Raw genomic sequence first — 19,002 nt, 5'->3', positions numbered from 1 at the left:
AATGTTCCTATTGTATTTGTTCCTACCATCTCCCCGGCATCATGTTCCAGATTCCTACCACACAAAAAGAAACTTACCCCCTCTCCCCTTAAACCTATGACCCCTAGTATTTGTCATTTCCACTCCTGGGGGAGAAGGAGACTCTTGAGTATCAACCCTATCGACGCCTTAAATTTTATATTCTTCCATCAGGTCACTCCTCAGCCCCCGATGCTCTCTCAAAAATAATCCAAAGTTTGTCCAATTTCTCCTTACAGAAAACAAACTTTAATCCAGGTAGCATCCTGATAAACTGTTTCTGTATCCTCTCCAAAGTTTCCACATGCTTCTGGTAGTGCGGTGACCAGAATTGTACACATCTTTTCACATGTGGCCTAACTAGAGCTCTGAGTAGTTGCAACATAACTTGCTGATTGGTCAGGGCATACAGGTATAACAATGAAGGTAAGCATGCTGTGTTCCTTCTTTACAGTGTTACCACTTTTAGGGAGCTATGCACTTGTACCCCAAGATGCCCCTGTAGATCAATGCTCCTTACAGTTCTGCCTTTTACAGTATACTTTCCTCTTGCATTGTCTGATTTAAACTCCCTCAGCCATTCCTCCACCCAACTTTCCAACTAATCTATTTCCTGCTGTATATTTTAACAACCTTCCTCACAATCCACAATTTTCATGTCATATTCGAAGTCCGCTGCTGCAGCCTCAATTATCTTCATCACTTCCTCAAAAAGCTCAACCAAATCTTAGACAAGACACACAAAGCCATACTAACCATTGTTACAAAAGGTGGGTAAGAGTATTTGTGAATTGGAAGGCAGTAAGTTAGAAATTATTGGTAAAAATGATTGCAAGGAAAAGCAGTGTTGGGGTGCCTTGAAGAGCTTATGTTTTGTCTGTGCTCGGAAATTGACACGTACTGTGCACCGAGTCTGCCTGAATGGAAACATTTTGTATCAAATAGCCAAGCAGCATTTTTATCAGACCAAGTTTGAATTTGGCCAATTTTTAAAAAAATTCAAACCAAGCACCTGGATACAGAAAACCAAATGAATTAAAAACCTGACAGTACTGACAACATCGAACCAATCTTCCATAAGAAGTACTATCATGTCATTATGTGTATAAAGAGGACATTTTTGAAAATCAGAGGGACCCTTATGTCACCTGCCAGGGTTAGTACACTCAGCTCTCAGAAAGCCCATCTCAGTAATCAAACGTACCACGGTATTTTATCTCAAAGTCCTCATTGAAGTTAGAGAAAACATCCCAACAGTTGGATTCGTAGAAGAAAGGCGTTTGTGAAGAGAGTGGAGAAGATAGAATATTCCAGAAAACAGTCTGTGCAAACATGGAGGGATTAAGTCTTAATTTATTGTTTTCTTATTGATCAGGTTTATATAAACAGGACTTCTGTTTATTCAAATCGCATTCCATTAGAATTCAGTTCAGTTAGGAAATGGTTAGTACTTAGGGAAAATTATTCCATTTGTTGGTAATACTATTAATTTGTTCATTGTTAGGATTAAATAATGAAATTGTTGCTTGTTATTTGTAAAGTGGAGGTCAGGGATTGTCTTTCTTTTAACAGACTAATGAGGGGAAAGGTGAGTTTCTGTGGGTATTCGGGGGGGGGGGAAGTGATGTAATTATTAGAAAAGGAACCGCAACAGATTGGGGGCTTGTGTTTTAGTTTAATTATCAGAGGGATTTGTCTATTCCGCTCTGTAATACTATCCCAAATAAATCCATTCTTTTCCAAAGGAGTGTAAATCCTGTCCCTAAGAATTTTCTCCAATGATTTTCCAGCCACCGATGCAAGGCTCACTGGCCTATAAATTTCCTGGACTATCCCTGTTGCCACGACCGACTGACCAACCAACCAAACATGCGCATACACACACACACACACACACAAATAAACAACATTGGCTATTATCCAGCCTTCTAAGACCTCACTGTGAGCTAAACAGGATACAAAAATCTGTGTCAAGGCCCTAGCAATCTCTTCCCTTCCCTCCCTCAGTATCTTGGGATAGATCCCACCAAGTTCTGGGGTCGTATCTAATTTAAATGTTTAAGACACCAATATTACCACCTTCTGAATATCGATATGCTCCAGAATATGAGCAAAGCCCTCTTGAAACTCCCAATATCCATGTCCTTGGCCTTGATGAATACCCATGCAAATTACTCTTTAAAAAGGACTTTGCCCACTTTCTCTGGCTCCACACAAATTCCCTCCTCCGCTCTCGATGGACCCGCTCTTTCCCTAGCTACTCCCTTGCTCTTAATACAGGCATAAAATGCCTTGGGACTCTCCTTAATCCTACTTGCTAAGGTCATTTCATGGCCAATTTTCATCCCTCCTAAATTTTGTTTCAGTTTTTTCCTGCTGCCTTTATGTTCCTCAAGGGCCTTGCTGTATTTCAGTTTCCTAAATCTTTATGTTCTTCATTCTTCTTTTCAAAAAGAACTTTGATTATTTCTTATTATCCAAGGCTCCAGAATCTTGCCATCTTTATCTTTCATCCTCACAGCAACATACTGGTCCTGAACTCTGATCCACTGGTCTTTAGAAAGGCTCCCATGTCAGATGTAGACTTATTCTCAAACAGCTACTTCCAATTTAATTTCTCCAGTTCATGCCTAATACTGTTACAATTAGCCTTCACCCAGTTTTGCAGTTTTACACAAGGACAAGTCTTATCCTTAACCATAATTCTGTATGTTAAAACAAAGTTATGATCACTATTGCCAAAATGTTCCCCTGAAAGTTCAGTCATCTGGTTTGATATATGGTTTATTTCTGCCATCTGGACAAACTGCTGTTATGTCAACTTGAAAATGATTGCTAATTGCTGACCGTTATGTGTTTATCTGAATTGCTTTCTCTCTACACCCCTCCGAACCCCAGGACCCCCTGAGGGTGAAACAAATAATTTCACTGATGCTGATACCAGTGTTTCAAGTCAAGTCAAAGAAAGCACTATGCCCTAATAACATCCCTTGCTCTGTGCCATCATACAGAGCTGAGCATCAATGGGATCATGCTCCATGTGGCATGGAAACAGGCCATGGGGCCCATCAGCTTCTTCCCACGTTTACAAATCTGCAGCAGCTGAAGCCAGGGAAGTTCAGCAAGTGTCTGCAGGCCAAGGACACTGCATTACCACTGGTGGGTAGCCCATTGCTCAGCGGTTATAACAAGCAGAGAAAGTCAGATCCCCAGAGCCTGAGGTGGTATGACAAGCAAAAGCATGGGCATGTAGGTCAATGTCCCAATCGTGGGGCTTCTATCAGGACCCCTGGCTAACCATGGGGGTTGGGATCAGACGACTCCTGGATGGGCAGCATGTAGGAGATACATTTAAACAGGAGTAGGCCATTCAGCCCCTGGGGTCCGTTCCACCATTCAATACGATACATCATGGGACAAGTAGCAAATTGCAGCCGGTGTCCGTGTTAGTGTGTGCTGACCATTGCAGGTTGCTTACTCCACACCTATGGCTGCTGTCAGAATGAAAACAGCCCGACTGTCAGGGCTGCTGTGAACAAGCCCAGATCCTTCAATTCTGACTGGGAGACAACTTCCATCGTTACTAACAGACTGAAGGAATTGGAATGGGAGCCTGAGTGAGGGGACTCTCAAACACAAACCCACAATTTCCTCTGTGCAAAGTCAGAGAGCCCACACCAGAGGGCTCAGTATTGCTCAAACTGAGCTTCTCTGTCTACCTCTTCACCAGGAGTTTGGTGAACTTCTTTCAGTGTGAAACTGCTCCCATGCTTTCATATCTCTGCACAGTTCTACCCTGTCCCAATCTCCCGGATCTGATCCAGCCCCACAAGCCGGTGAGATCTCTGCTCTCCTCTGACACATCCTCAATTTCCATCGCTGTACTGTTGGGGTCTGCCGATCAGCTGCCACAACAGAGTTCAGGAACAGCCTCAAAAGCCCTTCAGCTTTTTCCCCTTCGGTCACTGATCGAGCGCCACCTGTTGTAGCTCTGTTTTCAAAGGTGTTGGGTGTTTACGCCTTCAAACTGTCTTGGAATATCAGAAGGTGCTCCACAGATACAAGTTGCTACTGCAAAACCTTTTACCTTAAAAACTGTACCACTGTGAAGAACAGCACTGTATTACTATAGTCCAGGGAGGGTACGCGAAAGCAGTCAGGGATTCCCCGAACTCCAGCCAAGGGGAGTTTCCCAGCGTCTGTGTTACTGAAAGGGAGGTGCGAGGGTGCTGGGAGTGGGAGCTATCACCCTGACTAGGAAACCCTTCAGTCATGAAGTCTGACTGCAGTCTCTGGAGATCAGCTCTCCAGACAGAACTGATGCCTGCAGATCTACCTTTCTGCTTTTTCACTGTCAGTAACAGCTGATCTGACAAGAGGGGCTGCGCCGAAGGATTACCCACAGGGCAATGACCTCAGGCATCTTACTGCCCCGATTTCTTATTGTAACTCTCGCCCTCTGACCGGGCCGTTATCTGATGGAGGGAGCGCATGCCTCCGGGTCAGCGTCTGTCCGTCTTTATGGGGTAACATCAGTTCCAGGGACTACAAAGAGAATGCTAAAGGTTACTCGGCCTTGTCAACAAATCACCAAATCACGACTGTAGCAGTTTCACTGAAAACGCCTCCAACGTTTTAAATTTCAAAGTGAGTAATATTTTCACAAACAGACTTGAGCAAGTGACCTGTAACAGCCAGGGACTGTTCCACTCAAAAATAAACGTTTAACTGCTCTAGTTGAGACGCCGGCTCCTCTTGCTTAGTCCCATCAGCCCAAAACAGGCCTGGTACCAACCCCTCAGGCCCAATAAGCAACAGCTGCAACAATTCATGGTTTCAATTCACTCAGTTATCACACTGCAGTATGAAGTGATTCCTCAGCAGACCCTGTCCCAGGATGGTTTTCCTTATTCTGAGATTTCAGAATATAGAACAGTAACAGCACTTCGGGCCACGATGTTTTTACAAAAATGACGTCAAATTAAAATTAATCCATTCTACCCTGTCCTTGGTCCATATCTGTCCATTCCTTGCATATTCATGTACTTACCTAAAAATCTCTTAAATAACACTGTTGCATATGCCTCCACCACCATCCCAACAGCACATTCCAGACACCTACCACTGTTAAAAAAAAACAGCCCCTCATCGCCTTTCAACTCTTGCTCCGACCCCCCTCCCCCTCACTTTAAATGCATTGCCCCCCCCCCAGTTTTAGGCATTTCAACTCTGGGAAAAGATTCTCACTGTGTTGTACAGCTTGATACACCAATTTTATCAATTTCCATCAGGTGTATTTAACTAGTGAGCAGAGCAAAGTAACTTGATAGAGTCTTTACACAGACTGAAACGTGGAGAACTCTCTCAGTCCACGGTCAGCCCGATGAGAACTCGCTTCCCCAGATCAACAGCGACGCAGTGCCTCCATTTCCCACCATGGACCGCTGTATCCAATACCTCCTCAAATGTAGGGTTAGAGAGTTATACAGCATGGAAGCAGATTCTTCTGCCCAAGTCATCCACATTTCGCTAACTAAACTAGCCCCATTTGCCTACACTTGGCCATATCCCTGCAAACCTTTCCTATTCACGTACCTGTCCAAAAGGTCTTTTAAATGTTCTATCTGCCCATCCACCACTTCCTCTGACAGTTCATTCCACAGAAGCACAAAGCTGTTTAAAAAAACACAAATGCAGAACCTAATCCCAGGCAGTATACTCCATTCAGGGCGACTATAGGAGCCAATAAAAACTAAAAAGAAATAAATGGAAGTGGAAATGAAAATGGAAATAAGAGATGCAAAGTTGCTTCACAACCAACTGAACAGAAAAAGGAGGGCAAAAACAAAATACTGTTTCAGAATCGTTGCAGCTGCAAACAAGAAAGCTGCAGAAACTCGCCTATGGGGTGAGCAGCAGTTCAAATCTGATTTCACTCTTCCCGAGAACATTGCCTCAAAGCAGTAATTCTGTTTCTCTCTCCACAGATGCTGCCAGACCTGCTCAGTTCTTCAGTATTCTCAGAGTTTGAACATTGAGAAGGAAAGAAAAAGTGCCATGTGGCCCCTTAGCTGTGCCCCTTCTGGAAGGACCAGTATGACAGTTTGGTCACTTTGCAAATGATTAACTCAACCAGCGATGCACCAAAGGTCCCCATCTCAATATTGCTGCACTTCAGCCTTCAACTCCATCCGAAGACCACTCCATTTCATTACCTTCTGATAAGAACATGATGTAGTAACATAGAAGATAGGAGCAGGAGGCGGCCATTCGAGCCTGCTTTGCCATTCTTCATGATCATGCCTGATTGTCCAACTCAATAGCCTAATCCTGCTTTCTTCCCATAGCCTTTGATCCCATTCTCCCCAAGTGCTATACCTAGCCGCCTCTGGAATATGTTCAATGTTTTGGCATCAAATACTTTTGTGGTAGCGAATTCGACAGGCTCACTACTCTTTGGGTGAAGAAATGTCTCATCTCCATCCTAAATGATCTACCCTGAATCCTCAGACTGTGACCCCTGGCTCTGGATACACCCACCATCAGGAACATCCTCCCTGCATCTACCCTGTCTCATCCAGCAAAACAATCTTAACCTAGGTCGATCTCTCCTCCTGTCAGGCTCACCATCCCCAGAATCAGCTTGGTAATCCTTCACTGCACTCCCTCCGAAAAAGGAGCATCCTTCCTCAGAAGTGGCTAGTCCAGTCAGAAGGTCACCAATTCATGATTTTTGTAGTGGGGGCGGGTGGAGGAGAGAGAGTGTGCGCGAGAGTGTGCGCGAGAGTGACGTCCACTCCCCCTTTCTGCCCCACAGGCAGAGCCAGCTGCCTCCACCTGATACACACACACACAGGGGAAATGGCTGGAGTTCGATTTCTCAGCCTCCCAGGTGAGTGCAGTGGTCTGTTTAATCATTTGGTCCAATCAGCTTCACTGTCTTGTTTTTAAAGAAAAAAAAAAGAGAAAGGCTCTGAGAACAGCAAGAACAAAAAAGCTTGAGAACCAGACAGATAATTCAGCAGAGACAGAGTAAGGGAATGAGGTATGTAACTCCGCATTTGTTAACCCATTTAATGGTTGGAGACTTTATCCAGTTCACTCCAATTTCATCCACTTTTTAAAAAAACACAGACACAGGCGGGGGCTGGCTGTTTGAATTGAATTTGAAGAATTGAGATGAGATCCAAGTCATACAAATGATCAGAGAAAGTAAAACATGACATGATGTTCCCAGTCTGGACTTTCTAACTGACTCTGTGGGCAGTATGATGTGGGCACTCTCTCTAGGTCTGCTCAGTGCAACAATTCACTCATCATTTCAGTGAAACAGAAGATAATGGTTCATTCATTGAACCCCCACCCCAGTCTATTTCCTCTCACGTGAACTTTAAGATGAAAGGGCCACTTCATTCTATGCAGCTTCCCTAGATGAACAGCGTAGCCTATGATACAAGTGACAAGGGTCTCCCCGGTCCACGTACACTCAGTCAACGTAGAAGCTGCCTGCTTCATCACCAGCCTGGGAAACATTTCAGTGGCTCAGTTTAAGAGGTGGAGAGTGACACCCTGCATTTCCTCACGAGCTAGGCACTGTTCCTGTGCTGATCCAATGGCCCGTACCCCTTATAGAAAGGGGGGGCTTTTCCTGCAGCAGCTCAGTGAGCAAGCATCTTAGAGCATCAGATTTTTATAGGGTTTGGTTAACCCAAAACAACTCTTGCTTGTCGCCCGCAGAGACAAAAGTAGTTTCACGGCCTTTCACTCCACATGGAGTTTAAGATCCATGCAGAAAGTCGTAGATTTCCTGGTGCCCTGCGAGGATGTGTTCTCAACCCCCTGCTGTACTCCCTGTACACCTCAGGACTGTGCAGCCAAATTCTGCACAAACACTATCTACGAGTTAGCTGGTGACACCATCGTTAAAGGCCCGAGAGCAAACGGAGTCAGAATACAGAAAGGAGAGCGCACGCTTGGTGTCACGGTACAATGATAACAATCCCCCTCTCAATGTCAGCAAAACAAAAGAAAGAACGAACAATGACATCAGAAAGAAAAGGAGGACACACGCCACCTACATTAATGACGCCGGGCCAGCATCAGGTTCCTAGGCATGATGATAACCAGCAATCTGTCCTGGATCTCCCACACAGATGGGACAGTCAGGGTGGCACAGCAACACCCCTTCCTCAGGTGGCTCAGGAAATTCAACTCACAAGGTCCCTCACCAACTCCTACAAATGCACCATTGAATGTACACTGTCCAGGTGCAAAACGGCCTGGTATGGCAACTGCTCTGCCCAGGGCCGTAAGAAACTACAAAAGGGGATGTGCACAGAAGCCAAACTCCCATCCACAGACTCCGACCACACGGCTGGTTGTCTCAGAAAGGCTGCCAAAGACCCCTCCCACCTCAGTAACTCTCTCTTCCAACCTCTTCCATCAGGCAGAAGATACAGAAGCTTGAACACACACCAACAGGTTGAAGGACAGCTTCTTCCTCACTGTTATTAAACTGCTAAATGGACCTCTCTGATTTCAAATCTAATGTTGACCTTGCTTTGTGCACCTTCTGTGCAGCTGGAACCTTGTATACCTTGCGCTAAGTGCCCTACGATCTGTAGGTCATTCTTTGCTATGATCTGCCTGTACTGCTCGCAAAACAAAAAAGAAACTTTTCACTGTGCTTAGAGACACATGACAATGAATTGAATCAAAATCAAAAATCAATCCTCGGGTACCCACACAACTGCAACGATGACAATCCCTGAGCAGTCTGACTGGCAGAATGTCCTGTGGGGAATTTGCCAGAGTCAACACCTCGGTCTGTAGCACCAACAAGGACCACACGTTTTGGTGTGAAGTGTGTTCAGCTCTGCCCTTGGCTGGTGAGTGACCAGCTTAAGGTTTCATTCAACCAACAATACTTCAGAGATGGGCAGAATGGTCTAGGCATCAAAACATAGTCAAATAATATCACACTATGCCAGCTTCCATTTGCACATCCACAAACCTCTCGTTGCTGGAAATTAAAACGAGTTTTGTGAACTGTGAACAATGCATTTACCATTTGGCAGTTTTAGCTTCCTCCATACAGTTGGTTCCGATTAGCTCAGACAAACCCCATTACTTTGGGCCACCTCTCGTGGAAATCTGAAGCCTCGCCTCTTGCTAGATGCCACACAGCAGTTAAAATACAACCATCTGCTATAGTACAACAAAAGGCCCCCATGGAAGCAATTCGCTACGAGAGGAAATTACCTCAGATACTTCTCATATTGTAAACACAATTAGGAGACATACTGAGGCTCCAACTTCAAAAGTATAAATCACTAAAATGGTTTTATTACCTCCAGCGAACATGAAAGTAGCTTCAAGCCTTCAAAGCTTCACCCAGTGTCATCAATTTTGGAATTCACTTAATGCAGCCCAATCTTGAAAAGTCCTGTCTCCACAAATACAAAATTTCTTGAATTCTTCAGGCTCAGCACGGGTTTGATTCTCTCCTCCCTGCCACTACACTGTGGATGTTACAATCAGTGAGCCAGTTTACAAATTAATTCATTTTCCTACTGATCCAAAACATGGTGAAAAAGCCACAACACAAGCCTGATGAGAAGCAGTGAAAGGTTTGGAAGGAGGGGTCAACCGAGAGTCAGTGTTGTTCAAGTTCTGCAGAGACTTGTGTGTTCGCAGTGGGACACTTTCCTACAATGCTGCTTTGTTGCTGCTTCTTCCCCGGAAGGTGATGACCCTGCAGGACTCTCACTGACCTGCAGCACCCTCTCATCCCGAAACATCTCAGGGGCTACTCGCAACTGGTCAGTTACTGCTCCTCATTCCTCAGACAGTGGGACTGTCCTCGAAGGATGAATCAAAGGGGCAGTGCCTGCACCAAACAACAAGAGGGGATCATACTTAAACTCAATGGGCTGCACCAGGTCAGTGCAGAAAGGGCGTTACCCCTGGCTGGGGGGCTGAGACGCTGTGACAGCGTCCGTAAGACCATAAGACATAGGAGTGGAAGGCAGGCCATTCGGCCCATCAAGTTCACGCCGGCATTTAAAATCATGGCTGATGGGCAGTTCAACTCCACTTCCCTACACTCTCCCCGTAGCCCTTGATTCCTTGTGATTTCAAGAATTTATTGATCTCTACCTTGAATGCATCCAATGTCCCAGCCTCCACTGCACTCAGTGGCAATCAATTCCACAAGCCCACCACTCTCTGGCTGAAGAAATGTCTCCTCATTTCTATTTTAAACTTATCCCCTCTAACTTTAAGGCTGTCCTAGTCTCCCTGTCTAACGGAAACAACTTCCCAGCGTCCACCCTTTCTAAGCCATACATTATCTGGTAAGTTTCTATTAGATCTCCCCTCAACTTTCTAAACTTTAATGAATACAATCCCAGGATCCTTAGCCGTTTGTCATACGTTAAATCTACTATTCCAGGGATCATCCAGGTGAATCTCCGCTGGACATGCTCCAGGGCTAGTATGTCCTTCCTGAGGTGTGGGGCCCAAAATTGGACACAGTATTCTAAACGGGGCCTAACGAGAGCTTTATAGAGCCTCAGAAGCACATCGCTGCTTTTACATTCCAAGCCTTTTGAGATAAATGACAACGTTACATTCGGTTCCTTAATCACGGACTCTACCTGCAACCTAACTTTGAGAGAATCCTGGACCAACACTCCCAGATCCCTTTGTACTTCTGCTTTACGAATTTTCTCACCATTTAGAAAATAGTCCATGCCTGTATTCTTTTTTCCAAAGTGCAAAAGAAAGATTATCCAGGGTGGGATTAGACAGCCATGCCTGGCAAAGAAACTCAGAAAATACAAAGAAAAAGAGACAGCCTATAAAGTGGCCAAGAGTACTGGGAAATCTGAAGATTGGGAAGGCTACAAAAACAAACAGAGGATAACAAAGAGAGCAATAAGGAAGGAGAGGATCAAAGATGGAGGTAGGCTAGCTAGTAATATTAGAAATGATAGTAAAAGCTTCTTTCAATACATAAGGAAGAAACAAGAGGCAAAAGTAGATATTGGGCTGCTCCAAATTGATGCTGGAAGGCTAGTGATGGGAGATAAGGAAATAGCTGAAGAATTTAATAAGTACTTTGCGTCGGTCTTCACGGTGGAAGACATGAGTAGTATGCCAACAATTAAGGGGAGTTGGGGGCAGAGTTGAGTATGGTAGGCATTACAAAAGAGAAAGTGCTAGAAAAGCTAAAGCTAAAGCTGCCTGAAGCAGTGACTCTAGAGTCCTCTCCCTACCTCGTCCACCTTTAAAAAGGCCCTTATTAAACCTAAATAAAAACCGAAAGAACTGCGGATACTGTTTTTGTTCCTGATTTATAAAGTTGCTGGAGAAGCTCAGCAGGTCTGGCAGTTTTGAGGAAGGGTCAACGGACATGAAACATTAACTATGTTTCCCTTCACAGGCGCTGCAAGACCTCCGGAGCTTCTCCAGCAACTTCTGTTTTTATTCCTTCTTAAACCTCTCTCAGACGTGGACTTTGGGCCATTAGCCCCTGCATTCATGACTCACATTAAACTTTGTTTATAACACCCCACCTTGGGACATTTTATGATATTAAAGGTGCCATATTAATTCAGAGTCTGAGACATGCTCAGGGAGGGAAATCTGCCATTTTTACCCAGTCTGGCCTAGATGCAATTCCTTTCCCTCAGTAATGTGGCTTTTAACTGCCCTCTGGATGGCCTCACCACTATTTTCAATAGCAATTATGATACAAGAATAAATCCTAGCCCAGCCAGTGACTCATGTCCCACAAATGAATAATTTTTTTAATGCATATATCCATCAGAAGAAATTTTATGGAATGTATTTATTGACGGGGAATGCCCTTCACGTGGATATTAGCAGCTTAACTCCTGCTGTAGGATAGCCCCAAGTTTGAAGAGAAGACCTTTGTCGGAATGTTGGGAAGATTGTAAACGTGACATCAGATAGCATCACCTCACTGCTATGGCGAGGGACCGAGCGGGAGTCGGAGATTTCAGAGCATCACTCTTTAAAGTTATTAAAAACGCCCCAGCAGGTAGAGAGAGACAAATAGTCGCAAAGTCCCATCAAAAGACATGTAAAAGTTTAAACAAAAACAAGAAACCAAATTCTGCAGAGGGCTGCAATGCAGAGAGGAGAGGATTGGCCCTGAGCAGGATGGTCCTGCAGCCAAAGACAGCATTATCCACAGGAAGGTGGCAGAGAGAATGTGACTTTAATCAGCACCCTGACAAGAGTCACCCCAAATGACCACAGTTCCTTCCCAAGGAGGTACCAGGCACATATCAGTCCCAAACAGAATTGGGTTACTCATCCCTGAAAAAGGTGGGCTGATCGTTCCACCTCTCTGAGCAACAGAAACTGTGGTAATGTTTAGTGCTAAAAAGGTAACGTGACAGCCCACTCAGGGACAACCCCCACTAGCGTCACTGCACCTCCTCGTCCCCATCAGGTTCTCCTTCACCCCTCCACCTCCCCAACTCACTTGCTGTAGACTAACACTGACAGACCCTAGCTCCAGGCTCTGTCGTGTGAATACAGCCTGCCCTGTCTTCCTCGGTTAGCTTTATTTATCTTTAATGACGTCCTATCAGAGGGAATTCACAAGAGTGCACTATTTTCTGATACACTTCTGCTCACATTTCCCTTCACTCCTTTTTGATGCCAGCCTTGCTGCTGTAGGAGCTGGCTACTGGTGTTAATACTTTACAACCCTGCTCCCACACAGATCAGTGTTAGAGAGGCAGGCAGAACACAACGTACGCAGCTCGACTCTCTTCACTCCAAGCTAGATGGAGTCCATCTCACCCAGGGACCTCTTGGTCAGCCATTTGTGTGACGGCCACAAAGAAAACAGATTTTGACAGACTTCCTCACAGCGAGATGGATGGTTCTGTGCTGGGCCAGGGGGCTTTGCACACGTTATTTAGAGTGGAGCATGCACTTCTCACTGGAGCATCTAATAACAGCCTGAAAGGCAAACAGCATCACCCATTTGATGGTGAGACCAGATAACCCTTGTTTAGAGGACAGCAATTCATCTGCCTTTGTAATACATAAAGGACAAGGTTTTACTATTTACAGCTGACACACACTCACCCTCCTATATTACTGGGAGACACAGGTCGGAGGTGCCGTTTCTGACGGTAGATCTTGGGAAAGCAGGCAGCAGGGTCGGGAGTAAGGAGAGCGTAGGTCTGATCATTTCTCAGTTGCTGCATTTCGTGTTCTGAAAATTCTTCCAACCAGGGACATCACAGAGGCTGCTCATCAATTTTAAGCCAGACGACTTGCTTCTCTATACACGTAGAAGAACTCATTAATAGGGTGACAGATTCACTGTCCCACTCTATAAAATCACCACGATCCTGAATTCCCCAGACACCCAACCCAGTGCTACCAGTTTAAAAAAATGGGACAGTATCCCCAGTCATTGGAATGACCTGGCCTTGACCCCACCTTCCAGACCCTAAATCTAAGGGATGGAGTCAACAACTGAAGAAAGGAGAGTGCCCTGCATTTCCAGACAGGAAGGGTAAAGACATGACATAAGAAAAGGGTTAAACTTTCACTGGCTGAGGTGGTTAGTCAGAGAGAGTGATTTGAAAGTTGAAGAACGTTGGATTTAAAGCCAAGCAGACGCTCTAGCTTTGCAAAGTAGATGTGCACTGAGTCTGAACATGGGGTCAGACAGAAAACACTTGGCTGGCGAGTGATTTGCGACTTCAGTAGCTAAGTGCAGAACAGTGACACTAGAACATGCATTTCTACTTTCTCCAGAGTGATTCACTTCATTCTCGAACAACAGGAAGCCTCCACAATGTTGTCATTTCAAAACAAGCATTTTTCCAGACCCATGAGCACTTCCATCTGGAAGAACAAAAGACAGCAGATACCCAAAAACACCACCACCATTGTAAGTTCCCCTCCAAGCCACTCACTACTCTGGCTTGGAGATAGATCACTGTTCCTTTACTGACACTGGTTCAAAATCCTGGAATTCCCTCCCAAAGGGCATTGTGGGTCAAACCACAGGATGTGGGCTGCAGCAGTTCAAGAAGGCAGCTCACCCCCACCTTCTCAAGGGCAACTAGGGACAGGCAATAAATGTTGACCCAGTGATGCCCACACCCTGTGGGCAAATAAAATAAAAATAAAGAATTGCACCATAACATGCAATTAATCTTCATAAGATACTCTTATTATTTGGAAAACTAGATTTAATTCAGAATTGGATTTGTATTTCTTTATTACATTCATTAAGAATGGAAGGATTGCATCGAGTTGTGAAATATGACAACTTGCAATTAATCAAGCCTTTTTCGAAAAAACCTTATTTGAGGTGAATAATTCACTACTTTAGAAAACAGAAGATACAGAGAGGAAAAACAATGGTACTGTTGCTCATCACATGATGCGGAGGCAAAGGCCAGAAGGTCAGGGAGTGGGCAAAGTTCTTTCTGGGAGAAAATGCATTCTAGACAGGGCAGGAAGACAAAAGGCTGCAAACGATTTAACATTAGCCAGAGAAAGCGCTAGGAACCAGGGGCCACAGTTGAGAATTTAAGGAACCCATGTTCGGGGCAGCACGACGGCTCAGTAGTTAGCACTGCAGCCTCAGAGCATCAGGGACCCAGGTTTGATTCCAGCCTCAGGCGACCATGCAAACTCCATACAGACAGGCATTCTCCCCATGTCTGCGTGGATTTCCTCCGGGTGCTCCGGTTTCCTCCCACAGTCTGAAGACGTGCAGGCTAGGTAGATCGGCCAGGCTAAATTTCCCATAGTGTTCAGGGGTGTGTGGGTTATAGGGGGATGGGCCTGGGTGGGATGCTGCAAGGGGCGGTTGGACTTGTTGGGCCGAAGGGCCTGTTTCCACACTGTAGGGGATCTAATCGAAAAGGAAAAAAAAAAGTGAGCCGTTAGCAGTTTATAGGTTTGAAGAAGAAACGTTAACTGAAGAGGATAGTGTGTTGCAAGGAGTATGACATACTATACATGAATAATTTCTTTTAGGGTTTTAAACTTAAAATTATGTCAGAGTTTGAATTTTGATCTCATGCTTTGTGGGCTTCAGTCTGTATGTGTGAAAGGGCTTGATGATCAACTTGTCAAGCTTTCTGGAGCTATGAACTTGTTTTTTTAAAAAAGTCAATGAGAAACAGAGAGAAACTTCCTGTGCTGGTAGTTGGATTCTATCTGCACTGGGAGAGTTTTACAAGTGGGTGGTAAACATTAAGGAGCATTTTAGCTTGCTTTCTGTTTAAAAGAATCCTGAACCTTTTCTGCTTTTGGACAAAAGGCACAGCTTGGAAACTTTCTTTATTTTAAATTTTTGTTAGAAGTTGGATGCAAGAAACAGTTTCTACTTAAAGGAGATAGTTAGAATTGTTGGAGAAGAGATGACCTCTTGGCAAAAGTGGCAGTTTGGAAATTAGAGGAAAAAAAAGTGTTTGGTTAGAATCCTGAAGTCATGATTTGAAGCTGAGAAGCTAAGCTCAGTGATGTTACTAATCAAGGAAAATGCTACCAAATTCAAGAATTTAAAGAAATGGTTAACTAAACCTCTAGAATGTGATAGAGAAGGGAACTCTGTGGTCGGTAAGTAGCGTAAAAACTCATGGGTTTTGAGATAGATAAGCCTGTAAAAATGCAATGCAATTTGTAAATCTTTCAAACTGTGTTAAATGTAGATATATTAAACTAATCTTTTATTCTGTGGAATAAACCTGTTTCATTGTTAAAATCAAATCTCAAATCACACAGGCGCTTCAGGGGTAGATCACCTTTTAATTGCACACAAAACTCGATCTATCAAGCCAAATTTCAGTCTCGGGTCTGACTTGTGGCATTAGAATTGTAGCAAATCACATTTCAGCAAATGCCTAGAACTGCTCAAAGAAATTAAGCACAGCCACACAAACCAAAAACAGAACTTTAAAGTGGAGCTGGCAGCGACCCCACACAGAGGTTTGAGTAGATAGGAGACTGTGGTGAACAGCAAAAGCGCGGTATCTTGATTTCTGATATTTGTAATAACGAAATTCTTCCATGGTGTGAAACAGTTTGCGCTTGTCTTTCCACGTGTATAACAAACTTTTGATGTTGTTTTGTTAAAACAGTGATAACCTCTTGTGAATATATTTAGTGACTGCCTATCATGGTAAACAAATTGCAAAAAAATTGACTTAATAGATCACAAGTTTTAGCCGCAGAATCAGATTTGTCCAGCGCTCCCAGTAGCTGGGATCACAACAATCCAAAAAGTTTAAAAACATTGCATATAAGTAGCAATGATACAGTTAAAACCATCTCCCAATTCAAGAGTCCATTAAAAAAAGCTATTACAGTTTTATAAAATGACCAGCTTCTCTCAATGGGTCTAGGATCTGTAATAGTTGTAGTGCACAAGATCACAAGGTCAAATTTATTATGAATTAAGTTTGTGGTGAGCCTTGTTTGTCACAAGCAAAGTTGAGAGAGGAAGTTCTTAAATGTTTTCTATAAAATCTCTACATAATTTTGAGATTGTGTTACTCAGGATCAATGCAGTCACTGTTGTTTTGCCAATCACTGATATCAGAACCAGGTCCGCAAACTGAGAAAGTAAAGCTAACAGGCACAGCATTACGAAAAGGGTCTAGGCCCGAAATGTCAGCTTTCCTGCTCCTCTGATGCGGCTTGGCCTGCTGTGTTCATCCAGCTCCACACCTTGTTATCTCAGCATTATGAAAATATGTTTTATACAAGAAAGCGAGAACAAGAATATTCTGGAACTGATATTTCAGTTGCTGTTCATTATGTTGCCTCTATTACCAAGCTTACTCCTGCTCAAAGTAATCATTTTCCTCAGCAAAATCCAAGTGAGCGCTGTGTTTCCAATTACTCAGGAAGTGAGGTATTGCTGAAACATATGCTCACATTCCGTTGCTGTCTGGAAACACAGTCAATGACAGCAGATCCTCCAATCCTTTCCATCACAGGGCTGACTAACAATCTCTCCTGCTCAAAATCAAAGCACTTGCAGCTTGATATTCCACTTATTTGGCTATATCATGTGCACACCCCAATTAGCCAATAACTCAAAGTAAATCAGAAAGCAGAGGACAGAGTCTTGCAGTTTCTGAAGGTTGTCACCTAAGGAATGTTGAATGAGGGGGAGGTGATGGCAGATGAAGCTCTCAGATATTCTGCCCAGAGCGGGTAGAACACCACATTGTTTTGTTACACACCCACATTTAACCTGGTAAAGTGCCCATGATGGAGCGTGTAAACAAAATACAAAGCCAGCCACAGAAGGAAACAAGGAGGACAAACTGCCAAATGTTTGGTCAAATGCAACATGAAGAGATGTTAAAAAAAAATCCAAGGTAAAATAGAAAGCAGAGAACAAGGTGGGACACTGCTCTGTCATTCACAAGTCTCTTCGCTACATCCATCCTCAGTCTTACAGGTTGTTACATCACAAGGCCTTTCGTCACCTCCTCCCTGTCTCCACTCTATCACAGCTTCCCCTCTGTTCTTGCTGCCCTGTCTCCCTTTCCACTAGTTTAAAAACTCTTGCATTTTCCTGCCATTCCAGTGAAAGCTCATAGATCGAGAAATTTTAGGCCACTGTCCCAATAGAAGCTGCCAGACCCCTTGAGCACTTCCAAGGTTTTCCATCTTTATTTCAAATTTCTACCATCTGTGGTGTTTCACTTCTGCACTCACATGAAATAGATGCGAAGATTTGTGGCCACCTGCTGCACACTCCCAGAGCAGTAACGTCACCCCCATGATATCTGCAGCAGTCAGCAACATGGGGCAACACGAAAGACAGGCTAAGGGCAAGCCAACACGACAACTACCCTTAAAATCCCGACTCAAACTAAAATGGGAGTCACTGAACAATGAGGGAGAAATGGAATCTTTAATAAAAAAGGTACATTATAGTGAACTTTTATCATCAGTGGAATCAGTTTCAAAATTTGCAAAGTTTCTTGGGAGAACAACTATTAGGCTTTACATGAAGTGTTCGTGAAAAATTCTGAACATTTTTATACATTACTCACAATGTAATAACTGGTGCTTCTTGTCAGCTAAAAATGTTCACACCGTTCTCCCTGGTTAAAATTTCATGTCACCATGGTGTAAAAGGATGCAGTTAAAATGAATAGGAAGTGAGTTAGTGAACACCACAATCACATGAAGATGTTGTACGGCTGTGGGCCCTGGAGCTGGGTTGTAAATTGTTGCCAATCTCTTTAACCTACTTGTTAGATACATGGTGACAGTCTGGGGCAGGTTGGACTTGAGCCCAAACTTCCTGGTCCAAAAGGCAGGGACACTACCGCATCAGAATCCTAGTAATTCGTTGCATATTTGGTAATTGGAAGAATGGAAAGACAAAGTCTTCATCTTCCACCCTAATCACCAATTCATTCCTCACCGGGGGATTTGAGGGGTGTTTGTCACAGTCACAGGTGGAACCAGAGCATTTAAACCCTTAGTGCCTCCCTCTGTACAACATTAGCTGCCATTGTGGGGAGTCACCCCCTGCCTCTAGCATCAGTGCTAATAAGGCGCTTTCTGGCGTGTAGACTTGATTGTAATATGACAAACAACAGCTCAACTGTGCACAGGAAGATCCCAGAAAGAGCACAAACAGAAATTGCTGGAAAAGCTCAGCTGATCTGACAGCATCTATGGTCTAAAAACATTAACTCTTTCTTTCTCCACAGATGCTGCTGTTTTTCCCAGCAATTTATGGTTAATTGTTTTTGATTTCTAGCACCCACAGTGCATTGGATTTTTTATTAAAGTTTTCCCATAAAAACCAATCTGACCAGACGGCATATGGTCATTGAGGTGGAGTATTTCCAGGAATTTGGACATTCTACATTGGTTTGCCATCAAACCTAGTGCCAGGGACCTTTATATTCAAGAGGCAGCTGGGGCTTCAGGCTAACG

The 19,002-nt window shown here is 44.0% G+C and overlaps 1 protein-coding gene across 11 annotated transcripts in view; it reads right to left on the bottom strand.

Annotated features, from left to right (window-relative positions):
* LOC125466567 (polyhomeotic-like protein 2) overlaps nucleotides 1-19,002 on the bottom strand; it is a 271,012-nt gene that overhangs the window by 158,974 nt on the left and 93,036 nt on the right. For 2 of the 11 annotated variants that reach the window (XM_048561185.2, XM_048561186.2), the window contains one exon: nucleotides 13,150-13,348. The exons of the other annotated variants lie outside the window; for them this stretch is intronic. The gene's annotated coding sequence lies outside the window, so the exon portion shown is untranslated. The remainder of the gene's footprint in view (nucleotides 1-13,149; nucleotides 13,349-19,002) is intronic. 11 annotated transcript variants of the gene reach the window in all.

Source organism: Stegostoma tigrinum, chromosome 28 (assembly GCF_030684315.1).
Source record: "Stegostoma tigrinum isolate sSteTig4 chromosome 28, sSteTig4.hap1, whole genome shotgun sequence".
Lineage (NCBI taxonomy): Eukaryota > Metazoa > Chordata > Chondrichthyes > Orectolobiformes > Stegostomatidae > Stegostoma > Stegostoma tigrinum.
Note: the sequence above shows the minus strand (reverse complement) of the source record. Positions and strands in the feature narration are given on the sequence as shown.